This window comes from Elephas maximus, chromosome 25 (genome assembly GCF_024166365.1).
Source record: "Elephas maximus indicus isolate mEleMax1 chromosome 25, mEleMax1 primary haplotype, whole genome shotgun sequence".
NCBI lineage: Eukaryota > Metazoa > Chordata > Mammalia > Proboscidea > Elephantidae > Elephas > Elephas maximus.
The window spans coordinates 9,954,313-9,971,405 of record NC_064843.1 but is presented as its reverse complement, the minus strand read 5'-3'; the positions used below and the strand labels follow the sequence as shown (position 1 = coordinate 9,971,405).

Genomic DNA, 17,093 nt, shown 5'->3' with positions numbered 1-17,093 from the left:
TCATATATTCCCTGAAGCATGTTGAGAAATTTCCCTTCAATTCCAATCTTCTTTAAGGTTTTCATCAAGAAAGGGTCTTGATTTTATCAAATGCTTTTCCTGCATCCATAGAGAGACGATCAGGTGGTTCTTTTCCTCGGTTTTATTGAGGTAGTGTATTATGCTGATTGATTTTCTAGTGTTGAACCATCCCAGCATCCCTGAAATAAATCCTACTTGGTCATGGCATATGAGTCTTTTAATATGCTGTTGGATTCTGTTTGCTAGTATTTTGTTGAGGATTTTAGCATTTTATATGTATAAGAGATATTGGCCTGCAGTTTTCTTTTCCTGTGTTGTCTTTGGTTTGGGTAGCAGGGTTACGTTTGCTTCGTAGAATGAATTAAGGAGTATTAATTCCTTCACTACCTTTTGGAGGAATTTAAACAATATTGGTGTTAATTCTTCTCTAAATGTTTGGTTGAATTCCCCCAGTGAAGCCACTGGTCCGGGACTTTTTTTTTGTTTGTTTGGTCGGGAGGTTTTTGATCACTGATTCAGTCTCTTCACTTATTATGGGTTTGTTGAGACTTTCTATTTCCTCTTGAGTCAGTTTGGACAGTTTGTGTCCTTCTGAGAATTTGTTCTATTCATCTAGGTTATCCAGTTTGATGCCGTACAGTTGTTCATAGTATTCTGTCATAATTTTCTTTATTTCTCTTGAGTCAGTTGTAATGGCTCGCTTTCATTTTTTATTTTGGTCATTTGCATCTTTTCTCTTTGTCAGTCTAGCTAAATGTTTGTCAATTTTATTGATCTTTTTAAAGAACCAACTTCTAGTTTTATTAGTTCTTTCTGTTTTCAATTTTATTTATTTCTGCTCTGACCTTTGTTGTTTCCTTTCTTCTGGTAGGTTTAGGCTTAGTTTGCTCTTCTCTTTCTATTTCCTGGAGTTGTTGAGTTAGGCTGTCGGTTTGAGAGCTTTCTTCTGTTTCATGTGGGCATTTATTTCTATAAGTTTCCCTCTGAGTACTGCCTTTGCTGTATCCCGTATGTTTTGGTATGCTGTGTTTTCATTTTCACTTGACTCTAGGAAATTTGTGATTTCTCTTTTGATTTCATCCTTTACCGACTGGTATTTTAATAGTGTGTTGTTTGATTTCTAGATGTTTGTGTATTTTCCAGGTTTTTTGTTTTGTTTTGTTTTTGATATCTAGCTTCACTTCATTGTGAACAGAGAAAATACTTTGTATGATTTCAATCTTTTAAAATTCGTCAAGATGAGCTTTGTTACCTAATATGTGGTCTCTCTTGGAGAGTAACCCCTGTGTACTGTAGGAGAATGTGTTTTCTGCTGTTGTTGACTGGAGTGTTCTATACATGTCTGTTAAGCCTACTTGGTTTACAATGTCTTTCAAGTCCTCTGCTTCCTTGCTGATCTTCTTTCTAGATGTTCTGTCCGATATTGAAAGTGGTGTATTGAAGTCTCCAACTATTATGGTAGTATTATTTCTCCCTTCAATCCTAACAGTGTTTGTATATTTAGTTGCCCCTATATATATATATATATATATTTATGATTGTTAGATCTTCTTGATTAACTGATCTTTTTATTACTGTTTTCATTGTGTTTCTTGGTAGTAATCCATTCACCCATCATTTCCTCCTCGAATAGTGCCTAGTATATAGTAGACGTTCGAATTCTCAGCCAATGAAAGATTAAACGAATTGGATATTTATTTACATTATCCTTTGACCTTTGTCTTTTCACAGGACTGTGCTTTTGTTTTGGTTTTCATTAAAAAAAAAAATAGACTATATTTTTTAGAGTAGTTTTAGGTTTACAGAGAAATTGTGCAGAAAGTATAGAGAGTTCCCATCTCCCTCATCTACCCTCATCACACAGTTTCTCCTGTTATTAACATTTTGCATTCCTGTGGTAAGTCTGTTACAATTGACGAACTAATATTGACACATTGTTACTAAACTCCATTGTTTACATTAGGGCTCACTCTTTGTGTCCTACAGTTCCATGGGATTTGACAGATGCGTGGTGTCATGTGTCCAGCATTACAGTGTCATGCAGAATAGTTTCACTGCCCTAAAAATACCCCCTGTTCTACCTGTTCATCTCCCCCTCCCCGAGCCCTTGGAAACCACTGATCCTTTCACTGTCTCCACAGTTTTGCATTTTCTAGGATGTGGTAGAGTTGGAATCATATAGTACCTTTTCCAGGCTGGCTTCTTTCACTTAGCAACACGCATTTACGGTTTTTCCATGTCTTTTCCTGGCTCGATAGCTCTTTTCTTTTTATTGCTGAATAATGCTCCATTGCATGAATGTACCAAAATTTGTTTATCCATTCATCTACTGAAGGAGATCTTGGTTGCTTCCAATTTTTGGAAGTTATGAATAAAGCTGCTACAAACATTTATGTGAAGGTTTCTAAGTAGACATATATTTTCAACTCATTTGGGTAAATACCTAGGAGTGTGATTGCTGGATCTCTTGGTAAAACTATGTTTAGCTCTGGAAGAAATTTCTAGACTGCCTACCAGAGTGGCTGCACTGTTTTGCAAAGGACTGGCGTAGGAAGTGCTCAAAGAGAGGATCATTGCTTGGCCTGATGAGTGAGTGACTAGATGGACGGAGAAGGTGCTAGAAATTCGAGGCTAAAAGTCTGGCCTCACTTCCCGTTTTGACTCTGGAGGAAACTGGTGTCATTGGCTAGTGTGGGCCCGTTTCAGAAACTTGGCTGGTCATCCCTTCCTCGAAAGCCTCTTTGAGAGGGGCTAGTCTCTACATTCATTTCCTCTCACATACCCTCTCTTCCTTCCCTCCTAGGATGCACCTCTCCCTCACTTTGGCCACAGCAGGCCTGGCCCCCGTGACTCTCCAGGGCTTGAACCCATCTGGGACTTTTCCCCTGTTGTGAACAAAACCATCTCAGGGGGCTGGATTCCCAGGAGTACCTAGTGGGTGCTACCTGGGGGACCAGAGCAAGACACAGCCAAATTGTCTTCCTTGAGGCCAGGCAGTTGGCTGGATCGTCATCTGAACTTGAATTTCACTTTCTTTTTCTGTTGTGCTCAGGACTGCATCCTAAGTCAGCCTGAAGATTTGTGGAAAAGAAAATCCAGAACTCAAAATGGGTACATCCACGTTGTCATCACGACCGGTTAGCCTCTTTCTGAGTAAAGATCAACAATAATTTTCAGCTTTGTTTAAAGCCTCTTTAATGGATTCTCTGAAATGCTCTAATTACAAATGATTACCCATCGAAGAGCTCACAAGCCCTTTGGAACTCCTCCACATGCTCACGAGGAGCTCAAGCTGTCTGAGGTGCTCAGGCAAGAGGGGGGCAGCCCTCTTCTTCTTTAAATCATGTCGTTTGGAGAGTTTACTAAGGCAAGCAGGCTTTCTCTCTTTTTGGTCTGAGGCAATGGGCTCTTTCTTCACTTTCCATCTGTTTCCGTCTTGTTATCCAGCAAGAAATTAGATGCCTTTTAAATTATATGGAAGTCTCTTTCTTATCAAATACCACCACAATGCTTTCCGGTTTACACAGGATTCTGCAATGTATTGTCTCTTTGAACTTCATGAAAACCTCTGAGGGAGACTGGAACATCCACTTTTTAGACTAGGGTTTCTCAGCTTCCATACTATTGCTGTTTGGGGCCATACACTGTACTGGGGGCTGCACATTGTAGGATGTTTGGCAGCATCCCTGGCCTCTACCCACTAGATGCCAATAGCAGCTTCTCAATTGTGACAACCAAGAATGTCTCCACACATCACGCAATGTCCCCTGGGGAGCAAAATCACCCTTGGTTGGGAACCATTGACTTAAATCCATTTTCAGATGAGGAGGCTGGGGCTCAAGTGAGGGGAAGGGCCCATAGATGATGAGTTGTAGAGCTAGGGCCTGCCAGCCTCTTACCTTCCCTTCACTAGATGGCCTATAAAACCAAAAGAAGCCAAACCAGTTTCTGCCAAGTCGATTCTGACTCATGGTGACCCCAGGAGTTCCTGAGTAGTGCAGTTGGTTAAGTGTTTGACTACTAACCAAAAAGTTGGCAGTTCGAACCCACCTAAGGGAGCCTTAAAAGACAGGCCTGGTGATATGCTTTGGAAGGGTCACAGCCTTGAAAACACTATGAAGCAGTTCTACTCTGCACATGTGGGGTTCCCATGAAGATGGTCCATACTAAAACCCACTGCCATCGAGTTGATTCCGACTCATAGCAACCCTGTAGGACAGAGCAGAACTGCCCCACAGGGTTTCCAAGGCTGTAATCTTTATGGAAGCAGACTGCCACATCTCTCCCATGGAGTCATTGGTGGGTTCCAATCACCGAGCTTTCAGTTAGCAGCCAAGTGCTTAATCACTGTGCTCCCAGGGCTCCTTAGGATGGTCCATAGGAGCCTCCAAGACTAGCAGAGCCCTCCATCTTGTCCTGCCATCCTGTCATCATCATCCCAAATGAGAATGCCTTTCCTGGTGAAATTCTCTCCTGGGGTTGAAGCATTTCATGCCTTTGCTCTTCCGTCTCCCTTCTGGAAGATCTGTGAGCTGGGAGGACAGGCTTGGACGTCTCGCTGTGATCTCCATGGTGCCTGCACAGGCCTGCAAGCAGGGAGGACAGGCTCGGACGTCTGGCTGTGATCTCCATGGTGCCCGCACAGGCCTGCGAGTAGTGGGCCCAGTGAGTCTGCAGATCTGGGCATGGCACCACTGATGACCCCGTGAGTTAGAGCCTGCTCCCTGGTCCAGGATGGCTCCCTCGCTGGGTGTGAGAAGAGAAACTCAACCTTGGGTGTGAGAAGTGAAACAAGTGAGAAACTCCTCAAATATCTGGATGTTCCCCAAGCAGTGGGGGTCACTCTTGATGACCTAACCTACCTATCCATCCCAGTAGCCTTGCAGGGTGGTGTGGCTGGAAAAGGTGGGGCCAGAGGATCCCAGATGCAGAACGCCTGCTCCCGCCCTCCTCCTCAGAAACTCAAGAGGAGAGATTGAAGGGAGTTGAGTGCTGAAAGAGAAAAGAAAACAGAAGTTTCCATTTGTACCGGATGGTTTTGTTTTTTTATCTGTTTGCAAATGTTCACTCTAACGGTTTGAAACCTAGCGGGTGTAGCTGCTGCCGCCCACACATGAAGCTGCAGTGGTACGGAGCTCTAGCTGGCAAACCGTATTACCAGCAACGGCCATTACCCGTCCCCACCCAGAACAGGCTCAATACCTACCCCCGCTGTCCCTAGGCCACCCCCTACCGCCCCAGCACCCCAGACGCCCACCACCCTCCACACACAATTTCTTTCGTTCTTTTTCTTCTTTTTTTTTTTTTAAATTTCCAGCACTCGGCTTTCTCTAGAGAAGGCATAAAGAGAAGCAAAGGCAGAAATGGGACGAGCAGAGAGACTGCTCCTGCCTCGTCGGAGCCACCAGCTTTCGGGAGCGAGCGGCAGCCCCCACCTGCCTGTGGACTGACCCCTGAAAGGTGAGAGAGGACTTTGATTTCTTTGTGCAGCTGGAGGTCTGGGAAGCAAGGCCGGATGAAGGGGTCTTATCACGGAGCCCCGGCTGCTGCCTTTCGAGTGATTCTATCCGGCAAGCATGATGGATGCCTCCTCCAAACACACGCAGTGTCTCCCACACAAGCCCCCTCTCGAGAAGGCCCCCTCTCACCAGGGCCTCCTGCTCCCCTCCTCCATCTTCCAGCCCAGCCCCCCAAAGCTAAGATATGGATGAAGGGATTATTCTACTTTAAGCCTAACCTGTTGATTTTCGACTGAGGCTGCCAGGCTGCTGACCTTTCCTTCTAGTGAGCAGGACCCAGGCTTTCTGGACAATATGGAATGGCTCTCCACCCAAGGGGCTTTGGGAAGCCTGTTTCCCTAGTGGCCTCAAGCCCGGTAATCAGAAGCAGTCAGACCCAGCTGCCCAGCTACTCTGTATGAAATAGTCTTCTTTCCTGGTAGAAATCAACAAAGTTTACAATAGAAGGGACGGTGATCAGAGACTCAGCTACAGAGTGCTGTGCGAGGTGCAGCAGGCCAGGACATCCACAGGGGAAATGCTGAGCACAAATTAGGGCTCCCCACCATGTGAACCAGGAAACAAAAAAAGAAAAAGGGTTTCCTTGCTTATGAAGCATGTTCGTGGGTCGAAGGGTAGCCGAGCGGGGCCATCTCCTCTGGAAGGCTTAGCCCTCTGAACAAGGACAGAGAGAAAGGAAGAACAACAAAGCTGGGAAGGTAGACAGAAAGGCCATAATGTAAAGCATGTAACAGAGCAGACAAAAGCTCCCAGCTCTGTGCGTGAGGGATGAATCAGTTGGCAGAAGTCTATTTTTAGAGTTCCCAGGATCTGATGCTACATCTTGCCTGGCATTAATTAATGTCACAGGCATGTTTTCAGCCCCATGTTCTGAAGGGCCTTAGCACGTCACTCAAAGGAGGTGGCCCTCATGGACGGGCCCTCTCTGGGCCTCATGGGGTCTGGGCTCCTACACAAACACGTGTCCTGGACGTTCCGCTTCTTGGCCTTGTCCCCACCAGGTGTATCCGTTAATCTCCTGGCTCCAGCCCTTGGATATCTGGCCACAAGCCAAGGGAGAATTACAATTGTTATGGTTTGTTTTTCAAAAAGGAAAGCCTGAACAAGCTGAAATTGGAAAAAAGATGTTGCCTCATGGCTTGGGATTAAAAAAAAAAAAAGGCTTTGGGGGCAACTCTACGACCGCGAGGAAGAAGGATGAGGCCCCCCTAATCTCCAAACAAGGCCGATTCGACAAAGTAGATTTCATAACTGAGGAACGTATTCCAATGAAGTTTAGAGAAAGTGTATAATATTTTAGCAAGAAGGCATTATATGACTGGGGTGATCAGATGCTGGCTGAAATAGCGTGTGAGGCTAATTACCCCCGCAAAGCTTGGCCCCATTTCAGAGCTGAGGCTGTAAATCTGAAGAACAATTTAAATGCAGGAGTGATTGTAAGCAGCACGCCTTGTTTTCTGAGGTGATAACAGGATAACAGTGCAAAAGGCAAGAACGAGAAATGGAAGGCCAAGTGGGAGTCCAACTGTTGGGACAACCATGTTTGTACATTCGCAACAATTATTAGGTCAGTGAGAAAGTGCGGATATATCATGGCCACTGATTAGGAGACACATCCCTTAAACTCTCTTAAATTATTCGAAATATTCTACCATTATCATGGAGTCCGAGCCTCTGGTGGTACAAACAGTTAAGCACTCGACTACTAACCTAAAGGCTGCCCCAGAGATGCCTTGGAAGAAAAGACTGGCAGTTGGCTTCTGAAGGCCTTGACAACCCTATGGAGCACAGCTCTGCTCTGAAACACACGGTGCTGGAAACGACTCGATGGCAACCGGCTGCCATAGAGTCAGACTCAGCCGTTGACTAGTGAGTTGTCCAGCGACATTTATCAAGGTAGTCATCCTTTCACTCATAAGTCATTTGTCATTGGTCCATCCAAGACGGGCATGACCGATGTCCCAAGAGTAGGCTGGAAGGATCCCAGGATGACCTGTGGCACATGGCCATTCCATCTGATAAATGGAAAAATGCAGAGTAGCTGATCTCCGCTGACCCTTGCCAAACCGGTTTCCAGGTTTTCAAGAAAGATTGCCCCTGAGTTTCTGAAAGTCTTGAGGAGAAAGATCACAACCACCCAGAGGGTATGAGCAAGCAGGGTGCCCACGACTTTGGGTCTCATGCCTGCTGCGAGGTTCAATTCCATCCTTTCACCCAGAGAGCTGATTCAGGGCTCTTAAGTCACTCATCTCACCTCCATGTGTCTGGGGTGAGTCCTGCCCTCCCGGCTACACTCGCACACCGTGGACACTCTTTGTCACACCCTTTCCCAGGGCATTCTGAGCCTGGGAAAGGCAGGCACAGTTGGGTTGTTCTAAGCTGGAACCCTGAGTTCAGCCTTGGCAAGAGGCCATGGGAGGAGCCAGGAGACGGTCTCTCCATTCGTCAGGAGGTCCTCTGGCCCGTTCCAGGCTGGCCATGTCTGTGACCACAGATGTATGGGGTGTGTGTTCTTCTTGGCATGTCACACAAGGCATGTGGCTTCCAGATCCCTGTCCTCTGCCATCTGACCAGAGGATGCCACTAGGAAATCAACGGAAACGTCCTCTGGTGCCCCAAACTGAAGTCCTTTTGCTGTTTGGTTGTTTCTTTATGCATCTGACATGGTTTGACATGCAAGATCAGATGGGAAAAAACCCAGTTGCCATCCAGCCAATTCTGACTCCTGGCAACCCCATGTGTGTCAGAGTGGAACTGTGCTCTGTAGGGTTTTCAGTGGCTGATTTTTCTGAAGTAGATCGCCAGATCTTTCTTCCAAAGTGCCTCTGGGTGCACTTGAACCTCCAACCTTTCAGTTAGTAGCCGAGTGCTTAACAGTTTACACCACCCAGGACTCCTACCACCAGATGAAAGGATCCTGATCCTTGAGTCCCGTCTCGATAGTGGTCATAGCTGCAGAGAAAGCAGATCTGTGCACCGGGCTTGGCCAAGGAGATCATTTACCTACATTTGTTTTACGTTGTCTTTGCAATGGCCCCGTGAGGTTGGTGCTGTCACCATCCCCCTTTTATGGAGGAGGAAATTGAGACTTACACATTTAAAAAATTTTAAGTATTTTTGCGTTTTAACTTAAAAATACAAAAAATTTGCAGTACCTTCCATACTATATCCACTGATCTTATGATAAGATAACATTTCCCCCCCCAAAACTTTGAAGGGAAATCGGCACCCTAGGGGACATGTCGGTGGCCCACGACTCGGTCCCTTCTGGAATTGACTCCAGCCCACCAGCTGGAGAAGCCTGGATTTAGCCCGTCACGGTAGCATCAGGTGGCAGAGCCCATGAACACACAGGAGATGCTTTGCACAGCATCAGACCACACGAGGGCCACACCCAAGTCTTAGACAAGTGATGTGGATTCCAAGCGCATGGTCCAGCAGGGACTTGAACTCAGACCCCTGAGCTACGGTCCTCCCCACATACATGAGGAATCTGGCAAGACCCATGGTCACGACTGTGTTCTGTGGAGGGCCCCAGTTGACTGTGTGAAGGGAGAAGCCAGATGAAGGGCCAGAGGCAGGGGAAGGCTCTCCAGGAAGCCCGGAACCAGGTTCTCACTCCCACCCAGGGCTGGCCTATGGCCCCAAGCAGCCCCTCTTCTGGCCCCCTCTGCCATGCGCCTCTTCCTCTGTGACCCCCACGGGACTCACATCCTGAGGGGAGCTGTAGAAACCTGCCTGTTGCCGCAAACACATGTGCCCTTTGCCACAGGAAATGCAGGCTCACATTAGTGCTAATTGCCAGCTGCTCACAGAAACCAAAGAGGAACAGATTTTAGATTTTCGCCTAAGTTAGGTGAAATCTCTCTCTCTCCTTCTCTTCCTCACCACCCCCCCGCCGCCACCAGCAATTCTCACTATACCCCCCACCTAACCTGCCCTCCCTGCCTACCTCGGTTGGGAAGCTCAACATTTAGGAAACAAAGGCTAAGCTCCTGCCCGCTAGGTGAAGGCGTGGGAGAGCAAGATATTAGTCATCCAGGAGCCACAGTCCCCAGGTCACGGGTGGCGCTGCCACCAAAAATGCAGAATATCCAGTTAACATGTGAATTTCAGAGGAACAACGAATTCTCTTTTAGCATAAGTATGTCCCCGATATTGCAGCAGACAGACTTTCACTAAACTATTATCTATCGTTTCTTTGGAACTCAGATTTCACTAAAAAATATTTCACTAGGCAGCCTGTATTTTGGTTTGCCACATCTGGTAACTGTAGCCCAGGGAGCCCCCCGGGGTGAGCTCAGAAACATCATATGGGACGAGGGTGGGGGCCAACCTCTCCATCCAGACTTGATTCCTGGCCCTCTGATAATAAGAAACCACCTACTAGGTGCCAGCAGGTACTGGCTCCAGGCAGGCACTAGGCACTTTGGGTGCAGGAAGGTGCCCCGGGCTCTGCCATTCATTGTCCAGATGAGAAATTGGGACCCAGGATGTGGAGCAGCTGCCCGAGGACCCAGCATCAGGAGGGGCCTGTCTTACTTCTAGTACTCGCCGATGTGGGTGGGAGGCGCGGGCGCGCAGGGAACCCAGCTTCAGAGGTGTGGTAATAACAGGTTAGCATGGAAGCATTCTGCACAGAGATGGGAACCGCTGAGTCAACACATGCAAATTATATGCAAATACACAGGACCCACCTCGCAGGCTCACCTACTTGGATGGGAGACCATGAGCTCAGCCTCCAATGGCTGTGGGTTTCTCGCAGGGGAGGTGTACCAGCGGAGGGGTTCACATTCCGGGCGACACATGGGCTGGGCGGGAGGTGTGTGTGCACGCGTGTGAGTGCGCACATGTGCTCCCGCGTGGATGAGGATTCGAGGGGGCCGTGTGGAGGTGGCTGCTTGAGGCTGGGGTGTGTGTTGATGTGTGCGTGACTTGCCACCGTGATCCATGCAGTCCTGGGAAGCCACATGGCTCCTGCCTCCTGGGATAAACTCTCCTGGGCTCCGGTCCTTCTCTCTGGAGAGAGAGAGGCAGCCTTTCCCTTACCACCCTCCCGCTGAGGTGCCCAGGCCTGGGGACCATGGAGGATAACAGTCAGAACAAAAAAATGCTACAGTAATTGTCTATGGAGTGTTTACTCTATGCTGGGCCCTGTACTGACTCCTCCAAGATGCCTGTGGTTATTATCGTCCTTACTTGAGAGATGATTCAAATGAGGCTTTGAAAGTTTCAGTGACTTGCCCACCACTAGTGAGATGCTGAGCCAAGACTTCACCCTGGCTGTAACTCACTCTCTCTCTCTCTCTCTACGAGAGGCCCGGCAGTGCCTGGGATTGATGATGGCAGGAAAACCCGGAAGCAGGGTGTGGACTTTCCCAAGAGGGAGTCGGTTCCGACTCAAACAGCGATCCTATGCATAACAGAATGAAACACTGCCCGGTCCTGAGCCATCCTTACAATTGTTGTTATGCTTGAGCTCATTGTTACAGCCACTGTGTCAATCCACCTCGTTGAGGGTCTTCCTCTTTTCTGCTGACTCTGTACTCTGCCAAGCGTGATGTCCTTCTCCAGGGACTGATCCCTCCTGACAACATGTCCAAAGTATGTAAGATGCAGTCTCGCCATCCTTGCTTCTAAGGAGCATTCTGGCCGCACTTCTTTTAAGACAGATTTGTTCATTCTTTTGGCAGTCCATGGTATATTCAATGTTCTTCGCCAACACCACAATTCAAAGACATCAATTCTTCTTCGATCTTCCTTATTCATTGTCCAGCTTTCACATGCATATGATGTGACTGAAAATACCATGGCTTGGGTCAGGTGCACCTTAGTCTTCAAGGTGATGTCTTTGCTCTTCAACACTTTAAAGAGGTCTTTTGCAGCAGATTTACCCAATGCAATGTGTCTTTTGATTTCTTGACTGCTGCTTCCATGGTTGTTGACTGTGGATCCAAGTAAAATGAAATCCTTGACAAGTTCAATCCTTTCTTCAGTTATCATGATGTTGCTCATTGGTCCAGTTGTGAGGATTTTTGTTTTCTTTATGTTGAGGTGCAATCCATACTGAAGACTGTGGTCTTTGATCTTCATCAGTAAGTGCTTGGCTTAATGGGGCCAGATAGCCAGGGCTACTGGCTGAGTGGTAACCTTTGGAGTCTCAGTTTCCCTGTCTGTAAAATGGGGCCATGACACAGACTGCTCACAGCATGGTATGGAGGCATTTCTGCCACATTGCTCCATCAGTTGTGGCTACTTTTTGTCATTGCTCTGTGTCAGGCAACATCTCAGGGCTGCAGCAAGAGAAAAGGCGTGGTCCTCACATTTGAAGAGGCCCCTGATGGTGCTAGCAGCTTGCCATCAGCTGTTAACCTAGAAGCTGGTGGTTCAAAGTCACCTAGTGGTGCCATGGAAAAAAGGTCTGACCGTCTTCTTCTGTAAAGATTGCAGCTACCAAAATCTTGTGGAGCTCAGTTCTACTCTGTAACACATGGGATCTCCGTGAGTAAGAATCGACTTCATGGCAGTGGGTTAGGTTTTGGTTTTCTCACCTTTGAGCGTCTTAGAATCCAACAAGTGAACTTGGTCCACTACAGAGTAAGGTGTGTAAAGATACATACTGATAAAGAAAGCGTGGGGCGTGCGTTGCTGAGGTTTAGAAGATGGGGGTCAGAGCTAGCTGGGGAGGGGCATCCCTGACACCCTGGTTGAGGGGGCAGCGTTTGGGCTCCACCTTGGTGGATGGGCAGATTTTGGGTACGTGAGAAGGAAGGGCATTCCAACACAGGCATGGGTGTGTGTGTGTGTGCACGCGCACATGTGTGTGTTTCAGGGTGATTGGAGGTCCATGCATCCATCCGTTCCATGCACTGTGCACCGATTGTGTGCTGGCAACAGGCTCAGAGCTGGAGAACAAGGTAGAAACATCTCTGCCTTTGTGGGGTTTGTACCGTTGAGCAAGTAATTATACATCTAGTGGTTGTTGTTGTTGTTGGGTGCCATCGAGTCGATTTTTGACTCATGACAATCCCATGTGACAGAGCAGGACTGATCCACAGGGTTTTCTAGGCTTTCATCTTTACTGAATAGATCGCTAGGTCTTTCTCCCATGAAGCCGCTGGGTGCGTTCGAACCACTGGCCTTTTGGTTAGCAGTCCAGCAGTTAGCCATTGTGCCACCAGGGCTCCTATACATGTAATTGATTAATTACAACTCAGATGAGCCCAGGGGCATCTGACCTGGTCAGGGAGCCGTGGCAAAGAAGGCTTTCTGAAGCTGGGATTACCGAGCTGAGATAGGAAGGCTGGGTGGGAGCTGTGAGGGTGATGGTGGAAAGAGCATTTCAGGGGTGGTGGCCCCAACCTTTGTGGGAGGAGCTGGGGTGCTGAAAGGCCAGCGCATGCCTGGGGTGCAGGGACTGTGAGTGGGGCAGAGGGTGGACCACTCAGGACCTTGTAGTCTGGAGGAGATGATTACATCTGGAGAGTAATGAGGAGCCATAGATGGTTCTAACTAGTGTGGGGGTGTGTTTGAAAAAGATCCCTCTGGTTCTGGAGTAGGAGTCTCTGGGTGGCCCGAGTGGTTAAGTGCTCCACTACTGACTAAAAGGTTGGCAGTTTGACTCTACGCAGAGGTACCTCAGAACAAAGGCCTGGCTATCTGTTTCCAAAAAATCAGCCATTGAAAGCCCTATGGAGCACAGTTCTACTCTTACACACATGGGGTCGCCGTGAGTTGGAATCAGCTTGATGGCAATGAGTTTGGTTTGGTTTGGATGATGGAGTGCAGGATGGATTTGAGAGGGGCAAAGGTGAAGGTAGGTAACTGGGCTTTGGCTAGCTTTGGCCCAAATGGTTGGATCATAACCTTACTTGGCTATACTGCCATCCTTAGCCCCTGGAACCATGTCTCATGCAGACACTGCTCCTGAGTCTACTGCCCCACTCACTCCTTACCCCTCACAACGTTTGCTCCAAAGAACCTGTGCGGGTGCCCCTGGCCCCTATGATCCAGTCCCCAGAGAGATCAGAAGAAGCCTACCAGATATTGAACTGCTAAGACCCACTGCCTGACTTTTGAGAAGGCCACAGTCTGATTTCAGTTTGGCCCTGGTCACTGGGCCAGGGATCATCTTCACGAGTGGACTCCCCTGGGCAGCGGAAGGCTTGGCAGGAGGAGAGATTGCTTCACCAAGGGTGTGCTCCCAGGTCTATAAGGTGAAGGGTTTAATTGTTCTGGACTCTGCCCAGGCAGTCTGGGCTCACAGCTCCAGCCTTGATTGGAAGGCTGGACAGACATGTTGGCTTGTCCCAGTGCCCGGCAGCACACCCATGAAGGTGGGTCCGTGTGGGCCGTCCCCATCCTTCTGAGCTCTGGACGAATGGAGACAGAGCAGGAAGGAGCTGCAGTGCAACTGTAGTGAACTTTTTTTTTTAAGAAGAAAAAAAAATCTGTAATCACTGGAAGAGATTTTTATTGTAAAAATATATATAACACGACTTTAGCCAATTCAATGTTTTTCATGTGTACAATTTAGTGATATCAATTACATTAATCATGTTTTGCAACCCTCTCCAGTAATCCTTGCCAAATTTTCCATCACCGTAATGTAGTGAACTCTTTGAAAAAGCCACCAGCAATTTTTGTTCTCCCAACACAGCTGAAAGGCCCCATTCCACCAATGCATACCAAGTACCGACTTGGAACTTGGCTGTGTTCCTGCAGTTGTGTGCTGTTGAGTCTATTTTCGACTGATAACGACCCCATGGAATCCATGTGACAGTAGAATTGCCCCATAGGGTTTTCTTGGCTGTAATCTTTATGGAAGCAAATCACCAGGTCTTTCTCCTGCGAGTTACTGGGTGGGTTTGAATCGCCTACGTTTTGGTTAGCAGCTGAGCACGTAACCGTTGAACCACCAGGGCTCCTTGGAGCCCGGCCGAGGAAGTTAAACTTCTGTCTGATCTTCCAGGGTGGGAGACTGAGCCCTACCATCATTACAGTGCACTGTCCTCCTCAGGCCTCCTGTATGATGCCACGGGTTCCCAGAGGTGGTATGGTTCCCTCTGCCTGGCTGAGCTGGGTCCTGCTTCACAGAGGATGGGCTATTTCTGCAGAGTCTGGGTCGGTTTTCCCCGCTTTAGGGAGAGAAACATACGCATCCAGAAACTGGACTTCTGTAAGAATGCACATATGCATGTTCACATGTACTGGCAAATCCCAGAGAATGAATCCATAAACCTATTATCACTGGGACTCGTGGTTCAGTCTCAGAGTGGCTGTATGAGCACCCACTTGAGTGTAGCAAACAGAAAGCAATATGAAAATAACTCAAGTTCTTTGCTTGTATTTCGTGAGCTCTGTGAAGCTGAAGCATGGTCCACAGCAAAACTGTAAAACTTCTTCTTTCTTCTTCCACCCACTCTTCTCTCATCCATGGAGACTCCAATGTCCCTCTCCTTCAAATTCTGAAATATTCTTCCCTCTGTTCTGACTCTGATATTCCTCTCAATTGCCTTCCTCACCCCAGTGCAAATTCAATGGTGGTTGTTGTTGTGAAGGGCTGTCGAGTCAATTTTGAGTCATAGCACGCTATATGACAGAGTAGAGCTACTCCGCAGAGTTTTTGAGACTGTAATCTTTATGGAAAGGAGCCCTGGAGGTGCAACAGTTAAGTGCTACACTGATAACCGAAAGGTCAGCTGTTCGAACCCACCCGGTGGCTGTGTGGGAGAAAGACCTGGCGATCTGCTCCTGTAAAGATTACAGCCTAGAAAATTCTATTGGGCAGTTCTACTCTGTCACATGTGGCTGCTATGAGTCGGAAATCAACCTGACAGCACCCAGTGACAATGACAATCTTTACGGGAGCAGATTACCAGGTATGTTCGAACCACTGGCTTTTGGTTAGCATCCCAGCACTTAATTGTTGCACCATCAGGCCTCCTTCAGTTCAATGGTACTCTGGACAAAATTTCGTCTGTGGCCTAAAAAGCTCTGCATGACCTGTCTTCTGTAAGTCCTCTGACTTATTTCCGAGCACTCCTCTTAGTTCGTACTCTGCAGACCCACTAGCCTTCTGTTGTTTTTCTTAACTTGCCGAGTGAGTTCTCGCCTCAACGCCCTGGCCTCAGATTTTCTTGGCTAAATCTTTCTTTGAATCATTCATGTCTCTCCTCAGAAGTGCCCTCATCACTCATCAAACCATTCTATTTTTCTTTTTTCATTGACTTATCTCTATCTGAAATTTCCTCACTCATTTATGTGTTTTCTTATTTGTGGTTATCTCACCCACGAGAACATCAGCTTCATGACAGCAGGAACTTTATCTGCCTCATTCTCCCCTGGTCCTTGAGACCTAGAACAGAACTCAGAACATGGCTGTGATTCACAGTTGGTAATGATTGAATGAGAAACTCTTGAAAGCAATGTCCACAATACATATTTCCCTGGCACCTGGATATGGGTAATGTTTTCTTCCTTTGCTGCTTTTTCCATCAGAATCTGCCCGTTTGGTTTTTGTCCTTGCTTTTATCCCCAATTATCTTGATTATGCATCACTTAAAAGGCTAAAGGACTAGTCTACTAAAGGCAAAAGTCTTCCAGAAGAAGGGAAGGGAAGGAATGGATTTGACAAAGCCAAAGCCCACTTTCCTGGGCAGAGAACAGGAACGGCACTCACACATTGTATTTTAAGGGCACAGACGCCCGCGTGTATGTCTGTCTTTGCACGCATGCTCATACAGCACTGAGGCAGAGATAACCGCCGCCAGATTTTGGTGCCAGGGGTGATGGTATGCGCTCCGGTGGAGCTGGGTTCTGGTTCTACCTTATTCATGAGTTGGTCAACCTTCCCTGCTTTGCTGCCTTTAAAATGTTGTTGTTGTCAGCTGCTGTCCCGTTGGCTCTGACTCCTGGTGACCTTAGGTGCAACAGAACAAAGCATTGCCGAGTCCTGCTCCCTCGTCACGGCTGTGGGCACGTTCGAGTCCGTTGTTGTGCTGCTGTGTCAGTCCATCTCACTGAAGGGTTTCCTTGGTTTTTTTTTTTTACTTTCCTTTTTGTTTATTTATTTTACTTTAGATGAAGGTTTACAGAACAAACTAGTTTCTCACTAAACAGTTAGTACACATATTGTTGTATGACATTGGTTAACAACTCCACAATATGTCAACCCTCTCCCTTCTCCACTTTGGGCTCCCCATTGCCAGCTCTCCTGCCCCCTCCTGCCTTCTAGTCCTGGCCCCTGGGCTGGGGCGCCCCTCTAGTCTTGTTTTGTTTTATGGGGCTGTCTAATCTTTGACAGAAGGGTGAACCTCAGGAGTGACTACATTCCTGAGCTAAAAGTATGTCCGGGAGCCACACTCTTGGGGTTTCTCCAGTCTCTGTCAGACCAGTAAGTCTGGTCTTTTTTTTTGTGAGTTAGAATTTTGTTCTACATTTTTCTCCAGTTCTGTCCAGGACCCTCTATTGTGATCCCTGTCAGAGCAGTCAGTGGTGGTAGCCGGGCACCATTTAGTTGTACTGGACTCAGTCTAGTGGTGGCTGTGGTGG

The 17,093-nt window shown here is 47.5% G+C and overlaps 1 protein-coding gene across 1 annotated transcript in view; it reads left to right on the top strand.

Annotated features, from left to right (window-relative positions):
• The first annotated feature begins 5,277 nt into the window (after positions 1 to 5,277).
• ZNF831 (zinc finger protein 831) overlaps positions 5,278 to 17,093 on the top strand; it is a 139,235-nt gene continuing 127,419 nt past the window's right edge. The window contains exon 1 of the mRNA XM_049869016.1: positions 5,278 to 5,481. The gene's annotated coding sequence lies outside the window, so the exon portion shown is untranslated. The remainder of the gene's footprint in view (positions 5,482 to 17,093) is intronic.